This window comes from Dermochelys coriacea, chromosome 1 (genome assembly GCF_009764565.3).
Source record: "Dermochelys coriacea isolate rDerCor1 chromosome 1, rDerCor1.pri.v4, whole genome shotgun sequence".
Classification (NCBI taxonomy): Eukaryota; Metazoa; Chordata; order Testudines; family Dermochelyidae; genus Dermochelys; species Dermochelys coriacea.
This window is the reverse complement of record NC_050068.2, coordinates 42,432,216-42,448,324: the sequence shown is the minus strand read 5'-3', so window position 1 is coordinate 42,448,324 and position 16,109 is coordinate 42,432,216. Positions and strand designations below refer to the sequence as shown.

Here is a 16,109-nt window from a genome sequence, read left to right as displayed (position 1 = left end):
TGCATTCAGAAAGCCAGGGCCAGGAGTAGAAATGTGGGGGTGTTACTGTCACACCCTGACTCCTCCAAACTTCAGAGTTCACAATTAGAAGGCATTTTGCAGTACCTTTATGCATTAGCCCATAGCAATGGGTTGGGAATGTCAAAGGGCTGGGCTGTAAGTTCAGAGGGAATGGCTTATTAAAATCCCCATTAAATGCATATCCTTCTGGTCTGCCCACAGCTTTGGAACAGCCTTTTATTTCATGGATTGTTTACGCTCCTAACAACAGTAACATCAATAGATAGCTCTACAGGGTGCTGTCTGCGCACACCAAGACTGGTTAGCATACAAGTGCAAAATAACGTATCCTATTGCACCCATTTTGGGGTTAAACCTTTAAAGACTCAGGATGGAAAAACAAAAACTCACATGACAGTTTATGTAGTTATTACCATTTTTATGTGTATAGGAAAGAGAGAGGGAGAGAAGGTGATATCCCCTCCCCCCCCCCCGGTATTCCTGGGATTTAGACCCAAAATTCTATGGGCCTGATTCTGACACAGTCACACTGAGTAGCAGCTTAGTAGCCAGCTCTTCTTGAGACTACTCAGCCTGAGTAATGGTGGCAGATTCTGGTACAGTTATTTGCCCAAGGCCACTGTTAGTATCAGAAATTGGATTAAACTAGGGAAGAACATATTGCAAAAATGACATAGTAGCTCTGATCAAATAATGCTGTCCCGTCCCACAAGAGGATATGCCTGAGAAAGCACACAGCCTGCAAACTCCACTGCTGTCAGCACCCTTTCCAGCCATAAGGAATATTCATGGGTAAAGGAGGAAATTAAACCTGTCAGGCAAAGCTGAATGCAAACTGGTCTTACAACTTATTAGGCCAACTGGACAAGAGCCTTGTATACTAATATTCTAGGCATGGTAACAGGTTTTTCCTTTTAAGAAGGGAGGGAACCTAACCCACAAGGTTTCTTTCTCCCTGTACAACTGTCTCCCTATCAGCAATTCTTATACAGTTGGGGTGGGGGATGGTTAAGAAAAACAGGTTTCAGAGTAGCAGCCGTGTTAGTCTGTATTTGCAAAAAGAAAAGGAGTACTTGTGGCACCTTAGAGACTAACAAATTTATTTGAGCATAAGCTTTCGTGAGCTATGAAGTGAGCTGTAGCTCACGAAAACTTATGCTCAAATAAATTTGATAGTCTCTAAGGTGCCACAAGTCATCCTTTTCTTTTTAAGAAAAACATACTATAGTTCTAAACCAGCAAAGTATTTAAGAATGTGCTTAATTTCTAGCATGTAATTAGTTCCATTGGCATCAATGGGACTTAAAATGAAACATCTGCTTAAGTGCATTGCTTGATCATGGTTAATGACAGCAAAACTTACATTCTCAACAACTATAAGGGCCCTACAATAAACAGAACCCAGCACACACTTCTACATAGTAAGAATGAATGCAGAGACCTGTCTGAAAGTCAGAAGTCACAGGATGACATTAAATCTCCCCCTCTCCATCCCCAAAAAACCGAAATTCTAACACAGAACTATGTGTCCTTTAATAATTAACAGAACTGTGCTGGCCAGAAGGCAATGGGGAAACAATTGTCACCATCCTTCAGACTTTGCCCTACTCCTTGCAAATCTTTAATGAGCAAAAGTAAATATAGATTTTATGTTAAGTGGTCACTGTGCTGGGGTCTCCAGAACCTGTTCTTTCACGTTGACTGCCCACCCTGCTACCAGAGGAGTTAATCTGTCCCAGAAGGCTTTTCTCCTGTCAGTCACAACAGGAGAGGTGCTGTTGCAGGTAGGAAAAAAGCAGGAACTGAAAGGGTTTAGGAGCTTCCCATAATACCTCCCACACACACAAGTCATACACAACTGGGTCATCTGCTTTGGATTCTCAGGTATTCAGAGGCATTTCTGGAGGGTGCTATGGGTCCTGTTGCTCCCTTCAGGAGCGGCTTTCATCCTTACAGTGTTGCTCTCTCCATTTCTTTAGAATTTACTCCAAAATGTACCAGTTGTGCTTCTGACGGGTTGGATCACAGAAACCCCCTGGAAGCTGCCACCTGATGTGCCAAGACTACTTCTGCTCCTGCTTTCCTGCCCAGTCAGCTTAGGACTTCAGTGCCCTGCCTGGTTTGAGCCAGACCCACTAGCCTGCTGCAAACCCAGACCCAGGTCTGAACCACGTCCCCTAACAGCTGTAGGTTTAACTGAAAGCAGCTTACAGAAGTGTTCCTGTCCTTGACACTCAGATGTCTAACTCCAAATGGGGCCCAAACCCTGAATAAATCCGTTTTACCTTGTATAAAGCTTATGCAGGGTAAACACATAAATTGTTCACCCTCTATAACACTGATAGAGAGATATGCACAGCTGTCTCCCCACCACACCAGTATTAATGCATACTCTGGGTTAATTAATAACTAAAAAGTGTTTTTATTAAATACAGAAAGTAGGATTTAAGTGGTTCCAAGTAGTAACAGACAGAACAAAGTGAATTACCAAGCAAAATAAAATAAAACCCACAAGTCTATGTCTAATAAAACTGAATACAGACAAAACCTCACCAGTTCCAGTAAGCTTCCTTTTACAGACTGATCTCCTTCTAGTCTGGGTCCAGCAATCACTCACACCCACTGTGGTTATTGTCCTTTGTTCCAGTTTCTTTCTTGGGGGTGGAGAGGCTCTCTCTTTAGCCAGCTGAAGATCTAATGGAGGGGTCTCCCACAGGCTTAAATAGACTTTCTCTTGTGGGTGGAGACCCCCTCCTCTCTCCTGTGCAAAGTCCAGCTCCAAGATGGAGTTCTGGAGTCACCTGGGCAAGTCACATGTCCATGAAAGACTCACAGTTTTTATGGCAGAAGCCATTGCCCACATGGTGTCTTGAATGTCTCCAGGAAGACTTCTTATGTGGATTGGAGCATTCCAAGATTCATTGTTCTTAAGTGCTTCTCGATTGGGCACTTAACTTTGCGAATTCCTTTCTCCAGGAACTGACCAAATGCTCTACTAAGGTTATTTAGAAATCAAGCCAGTACATGGCCAATATTCCTAACTTTTAATACAAAAATTATACATGCATACAAATAGGATTAATAGATTCAGAAGTTCATAACCTTCACATAGATATGTTACATGTCATATATAGCATAGAACATATTCCAGTTATGTTATATATATTCATAAGCATATTTCCATAAAACCTTGGGGGGCACCGTCACAGTGCTTTTCCCACAATTTTTGTACAGGGAGGGATACCCCATTCAAGCTCCCCTACAACTCAGATGAATGCATTCAGCCTAATAGGCAGACCCCGTATGGCTCCACAAGGTGTGGAGGATACAGGGAGCCTTCCCTCCTGCACTTCCCTGAGGCACAAGTGTAACCTTATCCTCTCATGTGTGTGCTCCCCACATCCTCACTACTAAGGGCTGTGCCTTAATGGCCCCATCTAGGTCATTTACTTGAGAGAATGGTGTAAGAACCCAAATAATGCCATAAAAAAGAGCTTCCTCTACAGGGACTGTTTTGGGTGACAATGGATTTTTAAAGCTTACTCAGACAAAATGTTCAGCCTTTCCTTGCATATGTTGTGCTGCGGGGACCAGTTTGGCGGGAGGTCAAGGAATGGGAGATGGAAGTTTGGCAATAAGGCGCTCACATTAAGGGGTGAAACAAGGTGAAACGACATCCCTAGAATGTTTCTGAACTCATGCCACAGGTGACTGCAGCAGTACACTATGGTGTGCTACCACTTGATACTGATATTTGACACGCCATGAATTCCTTCCCTCAGCTACCCAGGGACTCTTTGTTTATTAGCACGTAAGTGCCATCAGGTGTGATGAAGTGTAAGGTGGTGGTGATACTTTTAGTGCTGGCATGAAGAAAGAATTGTGTTTACAGTAAAACTATTTAAGATTTATGAGCTGAATTAACAAAATAAGTGATTTTAGTAAGAGATTAGTGCACATGAGCTTAACTGAAACTGCACAAGCAAGCTGCAGAGAGCATTCCAGCTCCCTCTGCCTCCACAAAAACTTCAGCCAACAAAGTTCTCTGGCAGGTTGTTCAGTTACAAGCATTACATCATTAGAACAAACTTTCATTGGTCAATCAATCCCATGGAAACAGTAGGCTTACGTAAATCAATCTTTTCATGGGCGTCACACCTTTGCACCACAGGGAATGACACCCTCTCCAATTATTTAAGCTGTCCATCTGAACTGATGATTACCTGTAAACTATGCCTTAGGGACAGTCAGATCAGCTTGTGCATGATCCTAGTAGGTACAGTAAATAGAAGTGTAGGCAGCAGAGACTCAGTATATGTGCCTCAAGCTTGGTTATTGTATGTTTGTCTGTCTATCTGTGATATTTTAATAGAATCTTCCAGTAAAACACTTGACCTTAAAACTCATGCTTAAATACTTTGCTGAATTGGGCCCAACTGCACAGTTTGCTGATTAGACGAGACAGGTAAAACAACTACGGGTGCTGAATTCACCCATCTCTGGGGTACAGGTCATGCCTTTTTCATGTAGGTTATGTCTATACTACGGACCTTTCAGTGTACAGAAGAAAAGGAGTACTTGTGGCACCTTAGAGACTAACAAATTTATTAGAGCATAAGCTTTCGTGAGCTACAGCTCACTTCAGCTTATGCTCTAATAAATTTGTTAGTCTCTAAGGTGCCACAAGTACTCCTTTTCTTTTTGCGAATACAGACTAACACGGCTGCTACTCTGAAACCAGTGTACAGAAGAGCTCTCTCCCATTGGCATAATTAAAGCACCCCCAATGAGCTTCTCCCGCCAACATGGCACTGTCCACACCAGTGCTTCTGTCTGTGAAACTTATGTCGGTGAGTGGGGTGAAAAATCACTGCCTGACAAAAATTTTACTGACAAAATGCTAAGGTAGACATAGCCTTAGCCACTTCTTGTCTCTTTCCCTTTGAAGTCAATGGGAATTTTGTCTTTGACTTTAGCAGGAGAAGGCACAGGCCATAAAGTATTCTTTGTTTTGTATGGGGGCTGGTCTACACTAGAAAGTTAGGTTGACCTCACTCAGAGATGTGAAAAATTCACACCTCTGAGAGATGTAGTTAAGCCTACCAAAGTCCCAATGCCTACCTAGCTACCGCCTCTTCGAGAGGTGGATTTACTACAGTTACAGAAGAACTCCTTCCATTACTGGAGTAAATGTATACGCTGCAGCTGTGCTGCTGTAGCATTTCTAGTACAGAAATATCCTGTGTGTGTTTTACTATGGGAGATTTAAAAAAAAAAATTGGCTTAGTATTCTGCTGCCCTTTATTGAAAAGTTCTGTAGAATGTAAGAGGGATGGAACCAACTGGGTGTAAATAAATAAATATTTAAAATCCTATATAATTCAATAGAGAGTGATCTTTTTTTCATTAATTTTTAAAGCAATCCTATAGAATTCTATTGCAGGGATATAATTCTGAATTACATTCGATAGGATAGTTCAAAAACCTACAGAAAGGTTATAATTTTGCATTAAAGGAGTTAGGAGGTGACAGAGAGAGGCATTTTGCTGCGTTCACTTCACTTTGTTTGGTACCTTAATGCAAAGATCCTAAGGAAGGACAAAAGCAAGCTTCCTCATCCCATTGTGTGATCTTCCATCAAATAGGTCACCAGTATATATGACAATGCAAGAGGTCCTGAATATGTTGTCTCAATAATTAAGCTTTAAAAATCCAGCTGAAAATCTATTGTCACACAAAACAGATCCTGGAAATAAACAGCAGGTAATCAAAGATTGTCCCTTGCTATCTGCACTTAACCATAAACTCTGGCCAGAATTCACAGAGGATTAAGTGCTTCTCCGGGAACCAGAGCACAAATAAGATATCTGGCAAATACTTCAGTCAGCTGCTGCTAGTGATTTTTTGCATGACACTTATGCACAAGAATTCATTTCTTATGCTGATTTGTGCTTTTGTTTTCTAAAGTCCCATTATAAAATGACATGGAATCTTTCTGCGACATGATCAAACTCTTGCTCTATGAGACTAATTGTAATACCCAGATTAAGCTATCTCCAGTTGTGTCATGACATCCCATGGAATGAAACTGCTTAAACTCCCCCATTCTAAATCCTGTACATATTCTAAGGCACTCCAATTATTGTATAATACATGAATAAACTGTCAGTATGATCTCTTCACACATTGGCAGAAAACAAATTCAGATAAGCAAAGCTAAAAACACTGAAAACTATAGTGTATATCTTAACTATGAATAGTATTTCTGGAACTCTGCTAATGGTAACTTGTGAAATGTTTATGATGGTGTTTTTGTCCATTAATATTGTATTGCACAGAAAATGGATTCACTTTATTTACATAGGGTCCAATTCTCAAAAGCACCAAACTGATTTATATTCCTAGTGCCATTGACTTTCAAAGTTCCTAAGTCACTTTTGAAAATTTTGCTCATAGTATCATGTCAGTTGTGTTAACTTATAGAAATGTTGTACTCACTATTTCTGCCCATGGCTAAGACCAAAATATTTTTTCTGCCTATGAACTAGGATTCATTGAAGGAAATCAAATCTAGTTTTGTTTCTGTGAACATCATTTTTTTACCTGATGTGGGGTCTTTATATGCTTCATGTTTGATGGAAGCAGGATCAAGCCCCATATAAGTCAACTCTTAGAACAGGATAGGTCCATGCTGAGGAGAGTGGACACATGTAGGGTGCCTGCAGATAACCAGGTTCAAATGATCAGAAATATTGTACTCTAATTACCTACTGAAATTAAAATTCAGAGTATGTGACACATCTATCTATCATAGACCTGGTCTATCACTAGAAAATTAGGTTTATTTAACTACATTGCTCAGAGATGTGAAAAATCCCCACCCTTGAGTGGCATAGTTAAGCCAACCTAAGTCCTGGTGTAGCTAAGGCTAGGTGGAAGGAAGGATTCAGTGGATTACCTACACTGACTGAAGAACCCTTCCCCTCCCTTCCTAGGCACCAGAACCCGAGCTCCAGCCCAAGCCCCAACTGCAAAGCACTGTCTGCACAGCTCTTTAGAGTGCTAGTGGGAGTCCTGCAAGCCCCCTTCTGTCAGCCCAGGCAGGGAGTCTCAGTGCCCTGGGCTGTGCGACCTACCCAAAGATGCTAAGTGACTTGCACAAGGTCAGACAGGAAGCCTGTGGTGGAACAGAGACTTCCTAGTTAGCCAAGTCCTAGGCTAGTGCTTCCTAACCTAGGTGATATGACTGATCCCTATTCATACTGACTTCAGTAGCATTACTCATGTGGCTAAATCAAGCAGGATTTGGCCCCATCTCTTAAGAATAAATATATTGAAAGAACTTTAAAAACCCAGCCCCTTATAAAAGCCAGACGTACCCTGCTGAGATTTTTTTTTATCTGTATGATTTTGATGAGCAGGAGCAAGAAAATCCAGATGAATTGCAGGTCAACATTTTTTCAGAGTAGCAGCCGTGTTAGTCTGTATTCGCAAAAAGAAAAGGAGTACTTGTGGCATCTTAGAGACTAACAAATTTATTTGAGCATAAGCTTTCGTGAATATTTTGTGCACCATAGTTTCATAATCATCATACATTTTGGTTTCCTAAAATAAAAAGAGCTTGTTCTAGGATATTATCTATTGTATGGGAGTTCTATATTTGAATTGAAAATATGTTGAGAAATATTGATTCACCCATATATCGATGCTGGAATTTTATTTCAGAATTGAGCCAGGATGTCTCTGATTAGCTGCCCCAAAAAGGAGGCAACCCACATTATAAGGCATGTTTGACAACTTAAGCCAGGCTCCTTTCTCTTTCTTCTCTGTAAAGTGATTTTTTTTCATGTAACATCAAAATCAGTTTCTCAAGTCACAGCTGCTTCTAAAACAGCATTTCAGCTACTGATGTCAATGAGAACCCAAGAGTGAAGACCCTCTGTGGATCTGTTATTTTAATATTGGGTCAAGGCTTGCAGAGTATACTCAGTACTTACCTAAAGGAGTTTTGCCTTGGTGAGGAATGCAGGATTTGGCCCCTTGAGAGATTTGTAAATGGGATGTTTGTTTGTTTTTAAAGTAAAATATAAAAACAAGATACAACATTGGTATTAAAATGCTGCTAATGAGGTTTTTCAAATCAATAGGCCAAATTCCACCGCTCATCGTTTTGCCCACCCCTTCCAAATGAGTTCAACTGAACTCTTCCAAAGCACCTATGTTGAGACCAGCCTGCTCCCACAGTGACAGGGGCACAAGATCCAAAGGGAAAAGGTATGCAGGGACAGCCGATGGGGAGGTGCATTAAAATCAGCCCTGCCTTGGAATACTCCCTAACCTGCCCCTCCAACAGGACTGAGTGCACGGAGCATCAGCTCCATGGATTTTGGGAAAGTCAGCTCCGGATGCAACAGTGTCATCCACAGGTTTGTTTTCTGGCTTCGGCTAGTTCTGTGCATTTATGTGTAACTTAAAGCCAGAATTTGGCCCTACATTATTCCACCAAATATTTGTTATGTATTTTATAAATGCTATGGGAAGTTTTGAGATGTTACTACATTTCTGTAGAGGAATTTAAGCAACTGGTTTAGGCCATTCAGGGGGAAAATTTTAAAGGACTTAATTCCAAACTCAGAAGGTTTTGCTTTGCTTATGCTTGTCAAATGGACTGTTTATTTCAATAACGAGTTTTTCTTTTACTCTGTAATGTATTTCCTGTTAAGAGATGTGAAAGATTTTTAGATTCTAACTGGTAAACCCGTCCTATTGAGACATAATTGGGCCAGGTGTGAAGTCTCCAGTGTATAAATACAAACACTGTGTATTTTTCTTTCCTACTGAAAAGCAAAACCACGTAAAACCACACTGCTGCAGGCTGGATAAATCTTTCTCATGATGAATTGTTTTCTGCAGATGGCTTCTGAAGCAGCAAAAAGTTAGGTGTGGTTACTGTGTCAACAACTGACAGTATTTAGGTATTTTTCTCAAGGACAGACGTCTCCAAAAAGGCTGAGGGAAAAATTATGAAGCGTGTTCTTGTTCTTAAACTGACATACTTTTCCAGCTGTACCTCCCACCACAGAGCAGGGGGAGGCACCAAAGCTGCTGATTGGTGTGGAGGTTCCTACAGAAAACACTCTAGTGTACTGAGCTTTCAAGCTCACTTTGAGAATCCTTTGAGCTACTCATTTGGAGCTAGACTATACTTCGCTCAGGCTTAGGAAGGGTAAACTGTGTTAGCAACAGGACAGCTTTTTTGGGTGTTTTGGAGGGTCACTAAAGTGCCTTTAGGTTTTCTTCTTGCTGCTTAATAGACATTCTGGGATCTTCATCTTGTTTCTTGAAAGGACTTGTGATTTAAAGGTTTCTGCTTCACTTTTTTTTGAATCCACAGAGAGGTAAGACAGTAATAATTTTGGATAATTAGTTTCCCTTCCTTTTCCTTTTTCTGCTTCCTTTGTTAAATTACTGACTCTTGTTAATGTTATATTCATACTCTACATCCTCACTACTGTGCAGCTGACTGCTGCCATCCCATCCCAGAGGTGGCTGCATTTCTGTAGTTTGTAAAGCAATTTGAGATGAAAGGTGCTAAATTAAGATCAAGCTGCAAAATTTGAATCTGGATTTCAAAGTTCAGGGTGTTCAGCTCCGGAGCTCAGCTCTCTGTAATAAAAGCCACTTGCAAAATTTGCAACAGAATCTGAATATGGACTTGCAATACCCCCAAAGGAGTGTTTGGATCCAGGGTTTTGGTTTAGAGTCATTTGCATATGTGCATAGTATGTGTATGTCCATAACTCTGTGTGTATGAGAATATGTATGTACATGTTGTTCTTGTTATATCCCTCCACCGGTGGTCTGGTAAATTAGGCAAATGGGTGATCTGACCAGTTGAATGCAGCAAACAGGGAAATATCAAGCAAATTAGTAAAAAAGAAAAAGCTGCTCCTGGGAATTGCCCATCTGCTTTAGAAGATCATTCAGGCTCCCTGGGGCTCTTTCCAATCCTACCCACCTGTTTGCTCCTCCAGCCCTTCCCTATGTTGCCAGCACAGTTCTCTCCCCACCCCCCCAGTGATTGTCACCAAATTGCTCTAAAGCAGTGGTGTTCAATCTGGGGTCCGCAGACCGTGTTTACAATTTCTAAAGGGGTCTGCACCTCCTTTGAAATTTTTTAGGTGTCTGCAAATGAAAAAAGGCTGAAAACCACGGGTCTAAAGTTTTCTAAAGGGATCTTAGAAGTCATCATGAAAAACCCTAGTGATTTCTGTGGTGGAGATGGAGCTGAAGTCTAACTTCTGCCATGTGTGCTTCCATAAATACTGATCCCTGAAAAGCTGCTACCTCCACTGGTGCCAGTGAAAACTCTTCAGGGAAACAAGACAAAAGCTCAGCCAGAGCTTCACATGTCGGGCTGAGGCTAATCAATCTCAATCCTCCTGTGAAAAACCAGAACAGCTGTGGGGAAAGATCAATAAACACTACTAGTTGCTCTAGGAGTCTCGAAGAGGAAGAATTCCACAAAATAAAATGAGCACTAAAGGACTCTGTCCCTAAAGACACCAGAAGGAGTCATGGGGAATGCAGCAATTAAGGGGAAGTCTGGTTTTTGCTTTCAGTGGTCCCACAAACACAAATATACAATTATAGGAGGGGAGGAAATTGCTGGAATGGGGAGACTTGCTTGCCTGATGCTAAAGAAAAACGTGTTTGTGTTTAATACATTGGAGAAATTGTTCAAGAACAGTTTATTCATGTGAAAATATAACCCCAGTAATGCTGTCAGTTAGACCTCCGGGGAGCTGCTGCACAATTGCTAGCTGGCTATGCCAGGTTAAACTGTCTGGGACTACTTTAATTGATGCACTCAATTTATCCAGGATTTCAAAAACCTCTTGAGAGACTGTGTAACTTGCTGTTTTAATTCAGTTTTTCATCTCTCAACCTGACTGTCCCATTCCAATATAATTCTTCCACCCCTGCCTTCCTTGCACATAACCTGTTCCTAGTCTCCAGCCCTTCTACCTGGGTGTATCCTAGGCACCTAGACTCACCTCCTTATGAATATGCCTCTCTCCTCACAGAATCCTATTCTTCATCCCACTTCCATCCCACCCTTCCTGCACATAACCTATTCCCTCACCACGCTTCACCTTGCCCTCTTTGCAAGAATTTCATTCCACCACCCCAGTCCTTCCCGCATACATGTTATCCCATTCCACCTCTGCTCTGCCATCCCTGCATACATACCATCCCCTTCCACCCATGCTGTCCCTGTCCTTGCCTTTCAGGCACACATTTAATTATCACCACTGCATCCCCACTTGTGCACATACCATCCCATTTAACCATTGCCTTCCCACCTCTGACTTCCCTATGCATATCCCCACTAGCTTCCTGAGATGTGCATAAAATTCTATACAGTAACTATGTCACACAGCAGCAAGAGGAGCTGCCCAGCTCACATCTTTGTTCAGAAGCTTTTGGAAGGGCTGACTGGATTTCCTCTGCTTATACCAGGCAGTTAGACTTCTCCTTAAGATTCTCTTGAGGTTCTGGTTTAAAATTAATTTTAACAGCTATTTATGTAGGGGGCTTGATCTGTGGCTGGGGCCTATAGCCACTACTGCAATACAAATAATGAATATGTATATGTAGAAATCCAAATGTTATTTAGCAGGGATCTTTTCTACCCTTAAAATTTCTAGTGTTAGGAATTAAAAGTCCTTCTGACAATCATGTGTTTATAAGATTGATAATCCTTATGGTGGGATTGACTAATCAACCTTTCTAAATTGTTTAAATGCTAGGCTCTAAAATGAGAGTTGTGTGAAGGACTTATCTACATAGGGAAACTGACCAGTGTAATTATACCAGTATAACTCCCCAGCTGGAAGCTTCTATTCTGGAAAAAGTGTGTCTGCACAAGGGAAGAGAGAGGATTTACTGGTTCTGTTATGTACTTTTGTGATTAGATCCTTCCATTTTTGTGATAAGAATGTCTCACGTCATAAGGAGGTAGTTGCAGTAACACCCTGTTGGCTATGGTATCAATATGTCACTAGTACAGAGTAAAATGTTCCATTATAACCATTATTCCCCTCCATATGTTCTGAACAGTCGATTCCAGCATGAGGTGGTGGAATGGACTACATTATGTAAGCCCTGTCCTCCCCCACATATCTATTTCCACCTGCCCGTCACCTCTTGTGTATACGTTTTGTTTTTGCAACAGAGGGGTGCACTCCTGCTCAGGCAGCAGCATTTGGGTACACTGTTTGTGGCTGATGTAATAACTTTTTGAATTGTGATGTGGTGAGTGAGGTGAAGTTATTGCACAGTGGGTTATAAAACTTTCCTATACAAATGTACTGATGTAACTTAACAGCGGGCTCTGGGAAAAAAACAAACAGGAAGGCTTCCCAGATAAGAACATCTCAGCAAACCCTTGAAAGACAACGGGGGAAGATCCTGTTTCCAATGAAGATGCAAGCCTTGTTTTGCCAGCCTGGGAGCCCAGACATCAAAATGACAGTAAAGAGTTCAAAAGGCCTTATCAGGAGAGGAGGTGGGGGTGAATTGTTAGGTGATATCCAGTGGACAGGCTGATACAGAATCACAGAAGATTAGGATTGGAAGAGATCTCAGGCGGTCATCTAGTCCAATCCCCTGCTCAACGCAGGACCAACCCCAACTAAATCATCCCAGCCAGGGCTTTGTCAAACCAGGCCTTAAAACCCTCTAAGAAAGGAGATTCCACCACCTTCCTAGGTCTACAGGGGTCTACAGAGGCTGGGTCTACACGAGCAACTTATGTTGGTATAACTGTTGCCCCTGAGCAATGCAGTTATACTGACTTAACCCTGGGTTTAGGCAGTCCTGTGTCAATGGGGGAACAAGGGGGGGTGCTTCTCCCATCACCAAAGCTACTGCCACTCAGGAAGGTGGAGTACCTAGGCCAATGGGAGAAGCTCTGTGAAGGTAATAAGTGTTATATCTGTGCAGCTGCAGCACTGTTACATAGACAAGCCCAGAGAGAGACTTCATGGAAGGAGTCTGGAGGAGTTGGGCCATTCTCAGTGCAGGAAATGGTAAGCCTTAGGGAAAATAGACTGGCTTATTGTTTTAAGATCTGTTTTCTCTAGAACACTTTTGTTTAAAAAATATAATACCTTGCTTTAAGAAGTCCGTTTGGTTATTGAATACCACTGCCATTGCTCCCAAAGACAACTACAGATACTGAGCATAAGTCAGACCTGGTGAGGTAATCATGGTTGATCTCTGGAGACTGCAGTTCTGGACCCAGTCTGAGAGTGGGAGAATCACATGATTCTACCCCGAGACAGGTGATAGCTCGAGGCCAAGAGGACCAGAAGAGGTCAGAGATGCAGTAACTGTGACAATAACTCATTCTCATTATCAGATCTACCATAGCACATGATGGTACCTAGGGATTTCTACTGTCATTATGGAATGAATACAATCACATGCAACACCTGCACACTCCTACCTGGAAAGGAGCTGTTGAACAGAATAAGATTTAGCTAATCTGCTCTTGCTCCTCTTAGTCCTGTTGTCTAAGCAGCAGCTTTGTTCCTTACATTCATGATCATTTCCTCAAGGCAACAGGCAGTGAATTAGCCTTTTTCGGAAGACAATATAACTGAAGAATTAGATTGTGCAAAAATTTATGTTCTTGAAATTGCTGGGTGTTCTCCCATCCTCTGGCTGTTCCTGCATAGAGGATTTTAGGGAATTTTTCTGTTGTTGGTCTGGCACACTGGCAGCTCCACCCAACTTTCAAATGTAGAAGTGCTAGTGTAGATCAGGCACCAGCATATTTTCCATCCTATCATCTAGGCCATGGTTCTCAACCCGAGAGGACACAATCTGTGGAAGGGGTTGAAAACAGGTCCTGTAGTGTTGTGAGCACCCTCCATTTCTTTATGGCTTGAGCAGAGTGATCCCAAAAGTATAGTGCATGGATCTGGAAACTTAGTTTTGTTGTAACATGAGGTCATGGTATGGAAAAGATTGAGAACCACCAATATAGGTGTCACTGGTCCTTTAAGAGAAAGCAAGATCCAATGCACCTTTGACTTGTCAGCTGCCCTCCAATTTGTTGTAAGAGAGGGCATGTTGGCCATATAAATGGGGGAATGCCAGAGGACAGACAATGAGAGCCAGTCAGGAAAAGAGGCAACTGTGAGCTGCCTGATTCAGTCAGGAGAGGGCAGGTGAGAATGCCCGGGAGCAAGAGAGTCAGGAATTAGAAGGTGAGAACTGCCAGAGACTGGAGGAGGTCCCTGAAGGAAGCTGTAGCTGGTTCATGGAGGAAGATTGAATGCAGGAGAGCAGCAAGAAGGTATTGCTGGCCCGAGAGCCAGGGCTGGAGAGGTCTGAAGGCCAGAGAGCAACAGAAGGAGTTGCCTGCTGCTGCATTCTAAGATGGAGAGCCAAAGGCGAGAGCTGGAGGAGTCTAAAGATGGAAGCAGCAGAAGGGTTTTCCTACAGTCTCCATGCTGAAGACCTGGAGCCAGAGGGCTGAGAGCCAGGGGGAGTGAGGGATGCTCCCCTCATGAAGATAAACTCCCAGCAGAGAGACTGTGGTAGCTCCTCCTGGAAAGAGTGGGATTGCAGTCCAACCGGAAGAGCTAGGGCTAGTATCCTGGTAAAAGGATAGATAAGGTCAGAAGAAGAGCCCAGGTGTGGCAGAAGATGACAGAGTGTGCATGTGGGGTATTGAGGGACTAGGTATTTTGGGATTTTAAGGACTACATGTACTGGGTGATAAATTGACTTTGTTTGGGACTTTTATTATGGACTAATAATAAACCAGCCCCAAGTAGGGGCACTATTGAGGCAAGACAGCCTGATGGGGAGTTACTGGTGACTCTGAAGGAGAGAAACTGAGGTAGGCTTACCTCTTGTACTATGGCTTGCTGCAGGAGGGCACCCGTCCCAGGTTGGGTCATCCCATAACACAAGGGCATATAAAACTAAGACCAGAAGGGACCACCATGATCCTCTAGTCAGACATTGTGCATAATACAGGCCACAGAACTTTCCAGAATTAATTTCCATTTGAACTAGAGCATATCTTTTAGAAAAAACATCCAATCTTGATTTTAAAATTGCCAGTAATGAATAGTCCACCACAGCTCTTGGTAAGTTGTTCCAATTGTTAATTATCTTCACTGTGTAATGGGTGCCTTATTTCCTGTCTGAATTTGTCTAGCTTCAGCTTCCAGCCATTGGAACTTGTTATACGCTTTTCTGCTAGATTGAAGAGCCCATTATCACATTTTTTGCCCCATTTAAGTGATTGTAATCAAGTTACCTTTAATTTTCTTTTTTGCAAAACTGAATAGATTGAGCTCTTTGAATCTATTACTATAAAGCATGTTTAATCCTTTAATCATTCTTGTGACTCTTTGAACCTTCTCCAATTTATCAACATCCTTCTGGGATTGTGGACACCAGAACTGGACACAGCATTCCAGTAGCTATTGCCGTTGTATTTGGCACTGGTGCAATTTGCCCTCTCTAGCCAATGTCAACACTACAAAATTATGTCAACCTAACATACATCGGCATACAGCAGCCACAGTTATTAAATCATTGGTGTGTATGTGCAGTTGGCTCCTTGTGTTAGTGGTGTGTGTCCTCACCAGGAGCACTTGTATTGTCAGTGTAGGCCAGCTCCTGGAACCCAGTAGCAGTTTAGATAAGCATTATAGTGTCTACACTGACACTGCATTGACCTAATTACATCGGCTGTGACTCAACAGTGCTCAGGGAGGTGGTGTTACTAAATCGTCACAAAGAAGCCCTTACATTGGCGGCAGCCAGATTTAAGTGAAGATGCTACCACAGCTAGATTGGCTAAGGCAGCTTATGTCGACCTAACAGTGTATAGACCAAGCCCTACTCCTATTTGATATTCCCCTGTTTATACATCCAAAGATCATGTTAGTTCTTTTAGCGGTAGTGTTGCACTGGGAGCTTGTGTTCAGTTGATTATCCACCATGAGCTCCATGTCTTTTTCAGAGGCACTGCTTCCCAGGGTAGAATTCCCCATTGT

General features: G+C 42.2%; 1 protein-coding gene across 3 annotated transcripts in view; it reads left to right on the top strand.

Moving 5' to 3' along the window:
• Positions 1 to 9,177: 9,177 nt before the first annotated feature.
• SPATA13 (spermatogenesis associated 13) overlaps positions 9,178 to 16,109 on the top strand; it is a 132,779-nt gene continuing 125,847 nt past the window's right edge. The window contains exon 1 of one of the 3 annotated variants that reach the window (XM_038407252.2): positions 9,178 to 9,419. The gene's annotated coding sequence lies outside the window, so the exon portion shown is untranslated. The remainder of the gene's footprint in view (positions 9,420 to 16,109) is intronic. The other 2 variants (XM_038407284.2, XM_038407266.2) reach the window with 2 other exon arrangements.